Here is a 13,052-nt window from a genome sequence, read left to right as displayed (position 1 = left end):
TTGTATGGATCATATTATACTTGATAAAAATTATATGTATAGGTTTATACACACATTATTATATGTAAATTATTTCAAGTACAATAAGTTATTGTGGCTTCTCTGAAATTTTTGCCTCTTGGAGTATGATACTTTAAGATTATTAACTATTGACTCAGTGGTCAACACATGGGCTCACCACTTGACTATAATATGAAATGTGTTTAAGGCATGTAATCTTATAGTTCTCCATAACATTAAGGACTAAGGAGAAATGAACAAATGGACTTTTTAATGCTAAAGCCAGTTTTTAGCCTTCTTTATACAAAGTACAAGAATCATATTGGTTTGAAAACTTAAAAATAAAATCAGAGTTAACATTTATTGAGCTTTGTGTATTTAGACTTTAAAAGTTGAAATTTCACAGCAACTTCTAATGGGTAAGTAAGCATTTTATAATTCCTGTGTTACAGATGAGGAAACTGAGGCTTAGCTAAGTGACATGCTTTTAGTTTTCAGAGATGCAGCAAGCAGAATTGAATCTCAAATACAGGGTTGTGAAATTTTGATTAGTGCTTCTTTTTTTTTGGGTACCAGAGAGCCACATCCACAACCCTATTTTGTTTTTTATTTAGAGTAGGGTCTCACTGAATTTCTTAGCACCTTGCTTTTGCTTTTGCTGAGGCTGGCTTTGAACTTGCAATTCTCCTGCCTCAGCCTCCCAGTGGGATTACAGGCATGAGCCACTGTGCCTGGCTGCTTAGTACTCTTAATGAATGTGATTACTAAATAATAGCAGGAAACACTGAACAATAGAAAATGCATCTTTCGATGTTTTTATTGTAAAATACACTTACAATTTGCCATTTAGACCATTTTGAAGTGTATAGTTAAGTAACACTAAGTATATTCACATTGTCCAAGGTGGCGTGTATTGCTGCGTCATCAGTTGACAGAAAGCAGAAGTGGGGAAAGGGATGTGAATGATGTGTGAAGCCTCTTATATAAGGGCATTCATTCTGTTAAAAAATATAGAGCTCCATGACCTAATCACACGTTTTGACTTATAAATCACATTACATACTTTTTCTACCTGTACTATCAACCAGTGAAAACGTATATGTCATTAGAACTGAGAAATAATTTATTTAAGTTGATTTTGAGAGCATAGTCAGTCTCATTTTCCCTTTTGCTGCTGTCACAATAGTGATTGTCACAACATATACATTTGGGAAGAACATATTCAGACCATAGCAACCATGTTTAATACACTGTAAAGACAAATCCTTCTGGGGAAAGAATGTTGGTTTAAATCATGTGGAAAGTCCTTTCTAACTCTGAACCTAAGACTGTAGGGTAGATAGACCTTGATTCTAGTGGGCTGTTTCCAAATATGTGTCCATACATGGCAGTGCCCTGTGCTGATGCAGCTTGCATCCTGAGGTTTCAGCTACCAGCCAGGGATCACTGCACTGTGGCCCTGGTTCCCATCTCCATCTTGCTATTAACATGAACTGATGTCACTATTGGATTGTAGGATTTAAGGACTGTTGTGTAGTTTAAAGCTTTAGGTTGTTGATATTTAATTACAATAATTAAACAAACATTTAATGACAATTTACTATACACCATCACCATGCTAGATAACAGAGACAAGACAATCTTTAAAAACACTTTCTGGGCTGGAATAAAGCTCAGTTAAGTGCTTGCCTAACATGTGCAAGGCTCTGCGTTCAATTTCCAGTACTAAAAACAAACAAAAAACCTTTCTGTATTTGTGGAACTTACAACTAAATACTATCAGGAATTGGCAGCTAACTCTCAGTGGATTCTATTTTCACATTTGAAAAAGTCAGATTTGTTTAAGTACCATGTTTTCAAGAAAAAAAAAAATAGCAGAATGTCCTGTAAATAAAGTCTGAGAATAGGACTAAACTTTTAAATTGAAGCTAAAATATGTAACTTGTACTATTTCAAAAACATTATTTCCCATTTGTAAAATTCTTATCTTCCCCTTGGAACTGCAGAGTGAACCCTGGGGAGCTTAACCGCTTAGTCACATTCAGAGATCTTATTTTTTGAGACAGGATCTCACTAATTTATTGAGACTGGCTTTGAGCTAATGATCCTCCTGCCTCACACTCCCAAGCCACTGGAATTAAACACATGGATGGACCTCCCATTTCTAAAATTGTAATTATTATATTTGTACACCCAGTTTTCTTTCAGGAGACTTTACTTGAAAACTCTCCTGAAGGCTGGGATGTGTTTCAGTGGTAAAGCACTTTCCTTGCATGCTGAGGCCCTGGGATTGAGCTCCAGTGCTAGAGAGAAGGAAGGAAAGAAGGAAGGAAGGAAGGAAGGAAGGAAGGAAGGAAGGAAGGAAGGAAGGAAGGAAGGAAGGAAGGAAAAAAGGAAGGAAGGAATGGGGGAAGAAGAGAAAGGACAAAAGGGAAAAGTGAGGGAGAGAGGGAGGAAAAAGGAATGGAAGGAAGGAAGGAACAAAGAAAGGAAGGCAGGCAAGGAAAAAGATCAGGAAAAGAAAATTATAATGAACACCAATTAAAAGGTCTTCTGCTAACCTACATATTAGTCATTCAATACAGGAACCAAAGCCCTTGTATGACTATTTAAATTAATTAAAATTCTACAAAATCAAATTTCACTATCTCAGTCCCACCACTTATTTCAAGAACTCAGTAACCACATGGGCTCATGGGCTGGTGGCTATTATACCTGACAGTGCAGTGCAGATACTGTACATTTCTGTCATGGCAGAAAGGTCTATTGGACAACACTGATAAAGAGGAAGCATCACATCAAGATACTGGTATTGTGGATGTGTTAAAGAATATTCAATAAAATTAAACACCATACATGTTAAAAAAAAAAAAAAACACTTAGCAAATTGTGACCTACAAGAGGAAATCCTGAAACTAAAAAAAAAAAAAGGACCTTCTTAACAAACCAGTCAAATTGGCAGCATCTCATTCATGATGTTGGCAAAATAACATCATTTGGAAAATAGCCTCTTTGCTGTGTATATACAAAAAAGCATCGTAATGAGTTTAAAAGTCCCAAATCTTGTATACAAATCTGGGTTGATTATCAATTGAATGTTACAAATAGAAAACCAACCAGGAAAACTAGTTCATCTAATGCATAATAGCACAGCACTAAAATAACAGACTGGAAATTCTTCCATGAAACAAAGCCACTGAGGGGTGTGTTAACATAGTGAAAGTTCTTTCTTGACTAACTTCTCAACAGGGGTCAAACTAGACTTTTAAAATTCATAAGGAATTTTCTAACTCTTTTTTGACTGTGGTCTGCCTTTAGTGAATATACATATGAAATATACTTTTTTAAAACTATATTTCACTCAATTTTTTTCTAGTATATTTTTGTTGTAAGAGTTCATACACACTGATTTAAAAAACTACTTCTTGCTACTGCAATTCTAGATACTAGTAGAGCTAAATTCCAATTGACATATGAAAATAGGGTCCTATATGATATCTTTGATCTTAAATCTGGTATCAGTAATCATAAAGTCTAAAAACCATTGCACTGAAGTTTAGTAATTCCTATTACATGCTAGGCATTATACAAAGTGCTTAATTCCATTTATTTTATTTACTTCTGAAATAACTGTGTGTTAAGAAGTAGGTAGTATTAATCCTATAGCCTAACAGGCTGATCTTAGTTTAATAATGTGCTCCAAATTGTGCTCCCAATGAGTCCTTCAGTCAGAATTTGAACCCATATAGCTTCCATTAATTTTACTATCCCAAGATCTAGAGCTCCTAATGAGGAATATTAAGAAAAGATAAGTTAAAATTTTTAATTTTGACTGCTTATTACATACCAAGTAATTCTAAGCCTCTTCCTTAGTAGATCATTAAGACCACATGCCAACATATCTCCACATAGGAGTCAGTCTTCACAGAGGAAGGCAGGTAGGGCTAGTGCAATGGACTTGTCCAGGGAAGAACTGGAGCAGGAGCTGAGCCAGCACCCAGGCACCTGGCTGCAGAGCCTGCACTCTTCATGGTGCTAGAAGTTCTGCAGGACTGTAAATATGTTCTGGTGTTTACCATCCAACCACAATGGCTCAGCTCCCTTCTATCAATGTGGAGAAGGGCCCAGGACAGCAAATCACATGAGCAGTGCCTGGGAACCAGGAAAGAGAGGCCAGCAGCCTCAGGTGAAGAAGGAGGTCAGATGAGATGATGACCTGCAAATGATCCTGGTGTGCACCTGTCTGCAAACCACTGGCCAAGGATGTGGGAGAAGGAGCAGGTGGCAGGGATGAGGACCATGGGCTATGAACAGGGCCATTGGAAAGCCATCAGACCACTGGCAAGGCACACAGTTCCACTATCTAAGGATATATAGTACACAATAAGAAATGTTGATCTTAACCAGGTGAGGGTGAAGTGTACTGAGAATTTATTAGGTGAGTTACTGTTCTAAGCACTTTTCATCTCAACAAACTCAAAGGAACTCCTAGTTGATCTACATAAGAGTCGGCCCTTTCTCATTCTATGATTGCAAGAAGAGTTTGTGGTGCTATTTAGTCCAGGGCCAGTGCAGATGGTGTGAACAGTTTGGTCACGTGGGAAACTCCTCAGGGAGTTTAAATTAAAGACACAGACACCATTTTACCTTTAAACCAGCTCTGGGATGGCTTCTTGAACCCTCAGCCTCAAGCCCCCCAGGGAGGCAGTGAGGTTTAACTGAAGAGGAGAGACAGAGTGAGAGAGAGAGAGAGAGAGAGAGAGAGAGAGAGAGAGAGAGAGAGAGAACACTAGGGATAGGGCTTTTATTGGGGAACAAAAAATTCTGGGGAAAATTTCATCCAATGAAGGTCAAGCGGGGGGGGGGGCAATGTGGCAAGGTCAGGTGCGATGATTGGGTCTTTGAGGCAGTGGTGAGACATGCCTCCACATCACACGGAAAAGCTCTCAAACCCAAGAAGGGTGGGGAGAGCTCTGCCACATTAAAAGTGTCTGAGCACCTCACACCTAGCCAGGGAGTAAACTCAGTCAGTTCAAGGATGGACTCCCACAGTGCTGCACTTTGAAGGGAAGGGAAACACAAATATATAATGACTCCTCTCTAGGGAGCAGAGTGGCTCAGCAGCTCAGCAGCTTGGGGGTCACCCAGTTCCAGGAATGGGGGTGGGTCCAGAAAACTCACCCAGTTCCAGAACTGCAGGGTTCTGGGAGATCACTCCATTGTAGGGCCTAGGATTTTTATCCAGTTCCAGGACTGCAGAATCTTGGGAGGCCTGCCGCCCCCAGCAGCACAGGCATCCAAACTAAAGGTTACTCCAGTGAATTTCCTAGGATACCAAATAAGACACCCAGGACAGCTCCTCTGCCTCAAGCTCTCCAAATGGGAGAGCAAGGAATGTCACGAGGGGCTGGTGAGAGTGAGCATGTCCAAGAGTGGACTTTTACCAGGGAGACCCTCATTCTTTAGAAAATTTCATCCAAATAAGGTCAAGAGGGGCAGGGTTACAAGGACAAGTAAGGTAATTTGACCCCTGGGTTATAGGAAGGCATGCCTAAGCATGAAGACACATTCTGCTACTTCCAGGATCAGGGCAGCCATGTAGGGCCACTTTGAATGTGGCCAGATCACTGCAAGTGACTGACAGAGCTGCAACCAATCAGGGAAGGAAAATGCAACAGCCCCCCACAGAGGCCTATCCAGTTCTAGGAGTGGAAGGTCTAGGAAGATCACACAGTTCCAGCATTGCAGGGTCCTCAGTCTTACCCAGGGTTGTAGGGTTTTCTGACCTGTAGGTGAGGATGCAGCTCAGCCAATGCTGTTTTCTGAACCCATGACACTACATTCATCTCAGTCCTTGCAAGTCTGGCTGCTCTGCTAGGTACCAAGAAGTGATGTGAAACTTCAGTCAGATGTAGGTTATGACTGCTGTGGCACTCAGATGCCTCTTCCAGGAGGCAGCCTACAGTCCCAGTCCAGGCCCTGAGGGGCAGGATGCACCAGAGTCTGGGAGCACTGATGTGTGGCTTCACTGCAGGCTGGCCCAATGGGGTAGGCTATGACAGGGGCTGAGCTCAGGAGTGGCAGGCCACCAAGTGTGGGTGGTTTAGCAGTGCTAAGTCTCAGGGAAGGTGGGGTGCCATGGCTGTTTGTCACCTGAGCAAGACACAATCCAGCAGTATTTCCAGTCCCCAGGTGTCATGGTCTAATAGCTGTGCTGGCCACAGGAGTGGGGTACACCGTCACCTCCTTCTCTTCTGGGAGCTCAGATGTGTGGACTCCAGGCAGTCCCCTCAGGAGAGCTGAGTGGCATGAGAATACAAGAGTCCTAGTAGTGAGTATGGAAGGTGTCCAAGGTTTGGGTGGGAGCTGCTGGGGTCCTCTTGCTTGATTAGTCCACACAGGGAGGAAGCTCCCTTGTTCTGAGCTGCTCCTGGCTGTTGATGGCGTGTCAGAAACTAAGTGTGTCCTATACTCTGTGTGAACATCCCAGGATCCCATGCTCTATCTGGCTTCTGGTGATCCTTAGATGTGCTCTGGGGCTCTCTTCACTTACCCTCACCAAAACGCATTGCTTATTTTGGGAGTTGTCTTTATGGGAGGAAGGATGGTAGGACTTCTAGTCAGACTTCTTGCTAGCATCTCTCCTCCCTAGAAATGTTTATTTAAAATCAGAATAATCATACCCGGTATCACCATGTTTAATCAAATTTGTATTGGAGATCCTCATGAGTAAAATATAATGAGAATAAAAGAAAGTAGAAGAATGGAATACTAAAATATAGAAAGCTTAAACTTGCATTATTTTCAAATGATGACGATTTTTTAAATATATTGTTTATTTTTTAAATAGAAATCGTCAAGGTTCCTGAATAAAAGCTTGAGATATAAAAGTAAAATTAAAGTTTTATATTCCAGTGGCAAATGATTAGAAATCGTGATTGAACAGGATATACTATTTACAATAGTATCAGAGACTGAAATTGCCTAAATAATCAAATAATAGACTTAAGACTTCTGTAGACAAATTATAAAATTTTATTAGGGGATGTGCAAAAGAACATAAATACATAAAGGCATATACTACATTTGTCAACATAAGACTTTGTCTAGGTCATTTTTAAAAGTATTTTTAAGGTATCCAGGTGCAGTGGCACACACATGTAATGACAGCAGCTCAGGAGGCAGAGACAGGAGGATCATGAGTTCAAAGCTAGCCTCAGCAAAAACAGGCACTAAGCAATTCAGTGAGACCGTGTCTCTGAAATAAAATACAAAATAGGGCTGGGGATGTGTGGCTCCATGGTAGAGTGCCCCTAAATTCAATCCCCAGTACATCCTCCCTGACAAAAAAAAAAGTATTTTGAAGGCTAAAACACCATGAAATCTAAAGAGGAACCTGGAGTGGTTCTGGCCTATCAATTAACTATTAAGCTATTATTATTATAAATTAAGCTATTGTTATTATAAAGTTGTTCTGATCAAAATAGTAAAATGCTGGTGCAGATGTAGAAATTACATTAAGTGCAAAACTTTACTTTGATGTAACAGCAACCTCCTATCAATTAGACATTCCATTTTGCATGAAAACACGGAGGCTCACAAAACAACACAGCATTCTAGAATCACAGAGTCTTTGAAGAATTTAAAAATGTTCAGTAAAATGAAAGGAAATTCATTGCAAAATTACACACTAGGGTAGTGAGCAAGAAGAATGCAGAGTGGAAGCAATATACAATCTAAATGTTTGAATGTTCTATTCCTCATGACATACCCACTCCCATGCACACATTAGGCTTTCTTGGTAACAGTGTAAGAGGTTAGTTGTGAGGACCAGACTGAAGGGAAGCAAGGCTTCTCAGCAGAGGGAGTTTTCTGAGAGCCATGCACTCTTGCTCTTTTGGGAGATGCAGGGGCAACGCTATTGGTCAAAGCCACAATTCTCTCTTTTTTAATTTTTAATTTGTTTTAATTAGTTATACATGACAGTAGAATGCACTTTTATACTTTGATATATCATACGTAGATGGGATACAATTTCTCTTTTTCTGAGTGTACATATTGTAGATTCACATTGGTCATACAGTCACATATATATAAAGTAATAATGTCTGTATCATTCTACTATCTTTCTTATCCCCATATCCCCTGCCTTCCCCTCCTTTCACTTCCCTCTACCTAAGGTAATGCTATATTTTTTTTTTGTAGAATTACAATTCTTAATGCACATATATACCACAATTTTTGTATTTCTTTTTGTATATAAAGTATGTTGACACCCAATTCAAGTCTTCATACATCACATTTCACCATCCTTGCTAATCCCCTGCCCCCTCCCTTTCTCTCTCACCCCTTTACCCTGTTTCCCCCATGCTCTCCCTCCCAACCCCACCATGAGTCAACCTTATTTTATCAGAGGAAACATTCAGTATTTGTTTTGGGGGGATTCACTAACTTCACTTAGTATTATCTTCTCCAGTGCCATCCATTTACATGCAAATTCCATGGTTTGTTCTTTTTTAATACTGAGTAAAATTCCATTGTGTATATATGCCACGTTCTTTTTATCCATTCATCCACTGAAGGACATCTAGGTTGGCTCACATCTATTTCATTCTACTATATTTCTTATCCCCACATCCCTGCATTTCCCTCCTTTAGCTATTGTGAATTGTGCTGCTATAAACATTGATGTAGTTGTGTCCCTGTAGTATGCTGTTTTTAAGTCCTTTGGATATAGTCCGAGGAGAGGAATAGCTGGGTCAAATGGTGGTTCCATACCTCCATACTGTTTTCTATATTGGCTGCACCAATTTCCAGTCCCACCAGCAAGGTATGAGTGTACCTTCTCCCCCACATCCTCACAAACACTTATTGTTGTTTGTCTTCATAATAGCTGCCATTCTGACTGGAGTGAGATGATAACTTAGAGTGGTTTTGATTTGCATTTCTCTGATTGCTAGAGATGATGAGCATTTTTCTTATATTTATTGATTGATTGTATATCCTCTTCTGAGAAGTGTCTGTTCAGGTCCTTAGCCCATTTGTTGATTGGGTTATTTGTTTTTTTGGTGTTTAGCTTTTTGAGTTCTTTATGTACCCTAGAGATTTGTGCACTATCTGATATGTGAGGTGTAAAGATTTGCTCCCAGGATGTAGGCTCTCTGTTCACCTCACAGATTGTTTCTTTTACTGAAAAGAAACTTTTTAGTTTGATTCCATCCCTTTTACTGATTCTTGGTTTTAATTCCTGTACAGTAAGAGTCTTATTAAGGAAATTGGGGCCTAATCCCACATAATAAGATTAAGGCCTATTTTTTCTTCTATTAGACACAGAGTCTCTCACAACTCTCTCTACAATACTGAGTAAGTGGCAATTATTTTACATGGAAGACTTTTCATATGGTAAGAATAGATGTCATGAAAGAAAGAGAGCTGTCCATTGGTAGGGGACAGGTCTCTGCTTCGTGGCTACTTAGTGTTGAGTGGGTTCTATAAGCAGTGTTCTGATACTCTTACATTAAAAAAAATTATGTCCAAAATATATTCTTCCCAAGGAAAGCTATATCACACAGATTACTATTATTAACCTTCTATACAAGTGGATGTCTTATGATTATATTTTTTCTTTTTACTCTGTAGTGGAAGGAAACATTCTCAACTGATGTAGCAAGAATCATGTATCAATACAATAAAAACACAAGTTTATCAACACATTCTTAAGAATCCCAGAAACAGAACTGTCCACATGGACAACTTGGATCCATATGTATTGTCAACTCTAGATATATTAACCATGTTAATATTTTAAAAGGAAATTTTAAAATGATTAGTGGAAAATATTGTGGGTAGCTTTTAAAACTTGATCTTATAAAATATTTCCTAAGAATGCACACATAAAAACATATGATCACATGAGAAAAGATTAATAATTTGAGCACATAAAATTAAAAACATCTGGGGCTGGGGCTGGAGCTCAGCGGTGGAGTGCTTGCCTACCATGTGCAAGGTGCTGGGTTTGATTCTCAGTACCATATAAAAATAAATAAATAAAATAAAAGTATTGTGTCCAACTATAACTAAAAATATTTTTTAAAAAAATTAAAGACATCTGTATGTCCAAAGATGTCTTAAACAGGAAGACCAGGGTGCTGCTGGGTGGAAAAGGGTGCCCAGCGAAGATGCTGCTGGACTTGTCGGAAGAGCATAAGGAGCACCTGGCCTTCCTGCCAAAGTGGTGGTGGAGTTTGGGTGGATCAGGGTGGAGTTCCTGAGGCAAGGGACCATCCCCAAGGTCTATGAGGGTGACTCCAGGAAGCTCAACATGAGCAGTAACACTGTCCAGCATGGTGTGGAAGGGTTGACCTACCTGCTCACTGAGAGCTCCAAGCTCATGATTTCTGAAGTGGGTTTCCAAGACTCTGTTTTTGTTCTGCGATTCTCTGAAGAACTGAACAAATTATTGCTTCAGCTTTACCTGGACAACAGAAAAGAGATCAGGACTATTCTGGGTGAATTGGCACGCAGCCTTCCCAGTTATCACAGCCTTGAGTGGCGACTAGATGTACAGCCTGCAAGCAGAAGTCTCAGGCAACAGATAAAGCCAGCAGTGACTATAAAACTACACCTAAATCAGAATGGAGACCACAACAACAAAGTTCTGCAGACAGCCTCAGCCACCCTACTTCATCTAGTTCAGCAACTGTAACAATCCTTGGACGAGATGAAAACCAACCACTGTAGGAGAGTAGTTCACAACTTCAAGTAGTACCAAGTGTTAAGGTCCTAATGCCTTTGACTCATTTGTGAATGGATGACATTCAGGAATTACTTTTCAGAATTAATTTTTATTAATTGGTGTTGATAAATGCATCTAGATTCCATGAAATTCCTTTTCCTATTCCAGGATATTGAGGTCATGATCAGAAGCTAAAGTCAAGTTCCTTTTCTGATGCTAAATGTGGTCAGCTTCTTGACAGATTGAAATGTAATTTTGTATTTTAAATGTGTAAATAGGATTGAATCAACTAGAAATAAATCTATACTGTTCATATCTTCTGTATATAAGAGCAATACCCTGTTTTCGGTACATTTTTGTCTGCTTAACTAGTATTTTCCTCTTTATTGATCAATTTTGAGAATAAAATTTACAGCTAATTTCTTTCCTATTCAGAGTATTTCTAAATAGTACAATATTTCTGACTTTTAAAAGCATCTCATGATGTTACTAGCTACAGAATAATGTGAAGTGAGTATGAGTTTTTTTTAAATTATATGCCCATATTGTTGTGAAGTGAGTATGAGTTTTTTTTAATTATATGCCCATATTGTTATAGGAAGTTCATGAATTTTTCTTTGAATGTAAAGGTCAGTAGTTTTTTACCATATTGCTGAAGTTTGACTTATGATTCATTGACTTAAGTAGTACTCAATTTTGTGTGATTGTTAATAATATTTTTACAAGGATTAATTTTTTCTATACACCAAAAGCAACTAAGAGACACACTGTCATTTACATTTATAAATAATGGATACAAGAATAATGTAATCAATGCTTGATTATCTGGGGTAGAAAGATGTCTTAAACTAAAAATGTTTTGAAATTTAAGAATATATTTTCAATATAACTGATATAGGTTTCAATATAACTAACATACTTGAAAATTGAAAATATGTAAAGATAACCTACAAATTGGTAAGAAAAATATAATTAATCTAGTTAAAAATGACCAAAATATATGACCAGAAATTTTACAAAGGAATACAAATGACTATCAAACACAGAAAAGGAATATAACATTATCAATGACAATAAATATAGACCTCATAATGAAATAGCTTCTGAAGGTTTTATTGCCAACAGCTAAGAGACCATGAGAAAGTGCCTGGACACCTCCAAGGAGACTAGACCAAGGGCATCTCACAAGTGACCGACACTTGTGGCAACTGATGCTGCTTCTAGGAAGAGAGCTGGGTGTGATCCCTGGGCTCACCTCTCATATGCCCTGTGACCAGCAGCCACATTCCCTGCACATATACCAGGTACAGTCCCACACAAGGGAGGCCTGTGCCTAAAGCTCGTAGCAATGAGGTTCAGAGCAGCAAAAACCTGGAGATCTCTCAAAAGTGCATAAGCAGGAGAGTGGTCAATGCAACCATGTACATCCACAGGCTGACTCCAGTCAAAACCAGTGAGCACAGTGGGTGAGTTTAAGGACCACCACTCTTTGATGCCTACTTTTATGTGTCCAGCTGGCAAGGTTAGGGTCCCCAGTTGTTTGGTTAAGCATCAGTCTAGATGTGGAAAAATACTTCTTAGCTGTGATTGACATTGACTTTGAGTAACATAGGCCACCCTTTATAGTGTAGGTGGGCCTCATCTAATCAGTTGACAGCCTTAAGTGCAAGAACTGAGGTTCCTGAAGCAGAAAGGATTCTTCTCAAGGTAGCAAAATAGAAGACTCATCTGAGTTTTCAACCTGCTAACTTATGGAATTGACTCGAGATTGCAACATCTACTTTTTCCTAAATTTCCGGCCTGCTGACAAGTGCCATGGATTTCTGATTGTCTGCTCCCATAATATGAAACAACACATCAAAACTAATCTCTCTCCCATTCTCTCTCTCCTTATCTCTTCCCAGAATACACAGAATGTAGATACATTCAACAGAATATTTTTGTTAAATTAAAGGATCACTTATATGCTATACATTTATATGCATTTGTACACACAAACAAACACATACACATACACATATAATGTTAGGAATACTAGCAGCTTCCATAAATCTTCAAAGAATGTGAGAGAATAAGGACTCCTAAAGGTGGAAGGAGGGAGGGGAAAGCCTATACTTTCATGAAAGTTGTTACACTTGAATTTTCAAGGTAGGTTTATGAGAAATAACTAAAAACTTAATAAAAGCAGGCCAGTATGGACAAAGTAAGTGTGTTATCAATGTGAGTTATGGGCAATTGAATCTTTGCCATCTGAGATCTTTTGAAACATGAGAAAATTAGCAATCAATGTTTCAATGATGTGCATGGATTTCTGGTG

General features: G+C 38.9%; 1 pseudogene; it reads left to right on the top strand.

Moving 5' to 3' along the window:
- The first annotated feature begins 10,178 nt into the window (after positions 1–10,178).
- On the top strand, positions 10,179–10,765 carry LOC143404913 (COMM domain-containing protein 2 pseudogene; annotated as a pseudogene).
- The last annotated feature ends 2,287 nt before the right edge of the window (positions 10,766–13,052 follow it).

Source organism: Callospermophilus lateralis, chromosome 7 (genome assembly GCF_048772815.1).
Source record: "Callospermophilus lateralis isolate mCalLat2 chromosome 7, mCalLat2.hap1, whole genome shotgun sequence".
NCBI classification, from domain to species: Eukaryota; Metazoa; Chordata; class Mammalia; order Rodentia; family Sciuridae; genus Callospermophilus; species Callospermophilus lateralis.
This window is presented reverse-complemented; position numbering and strand designations above follow the sequence as displayed.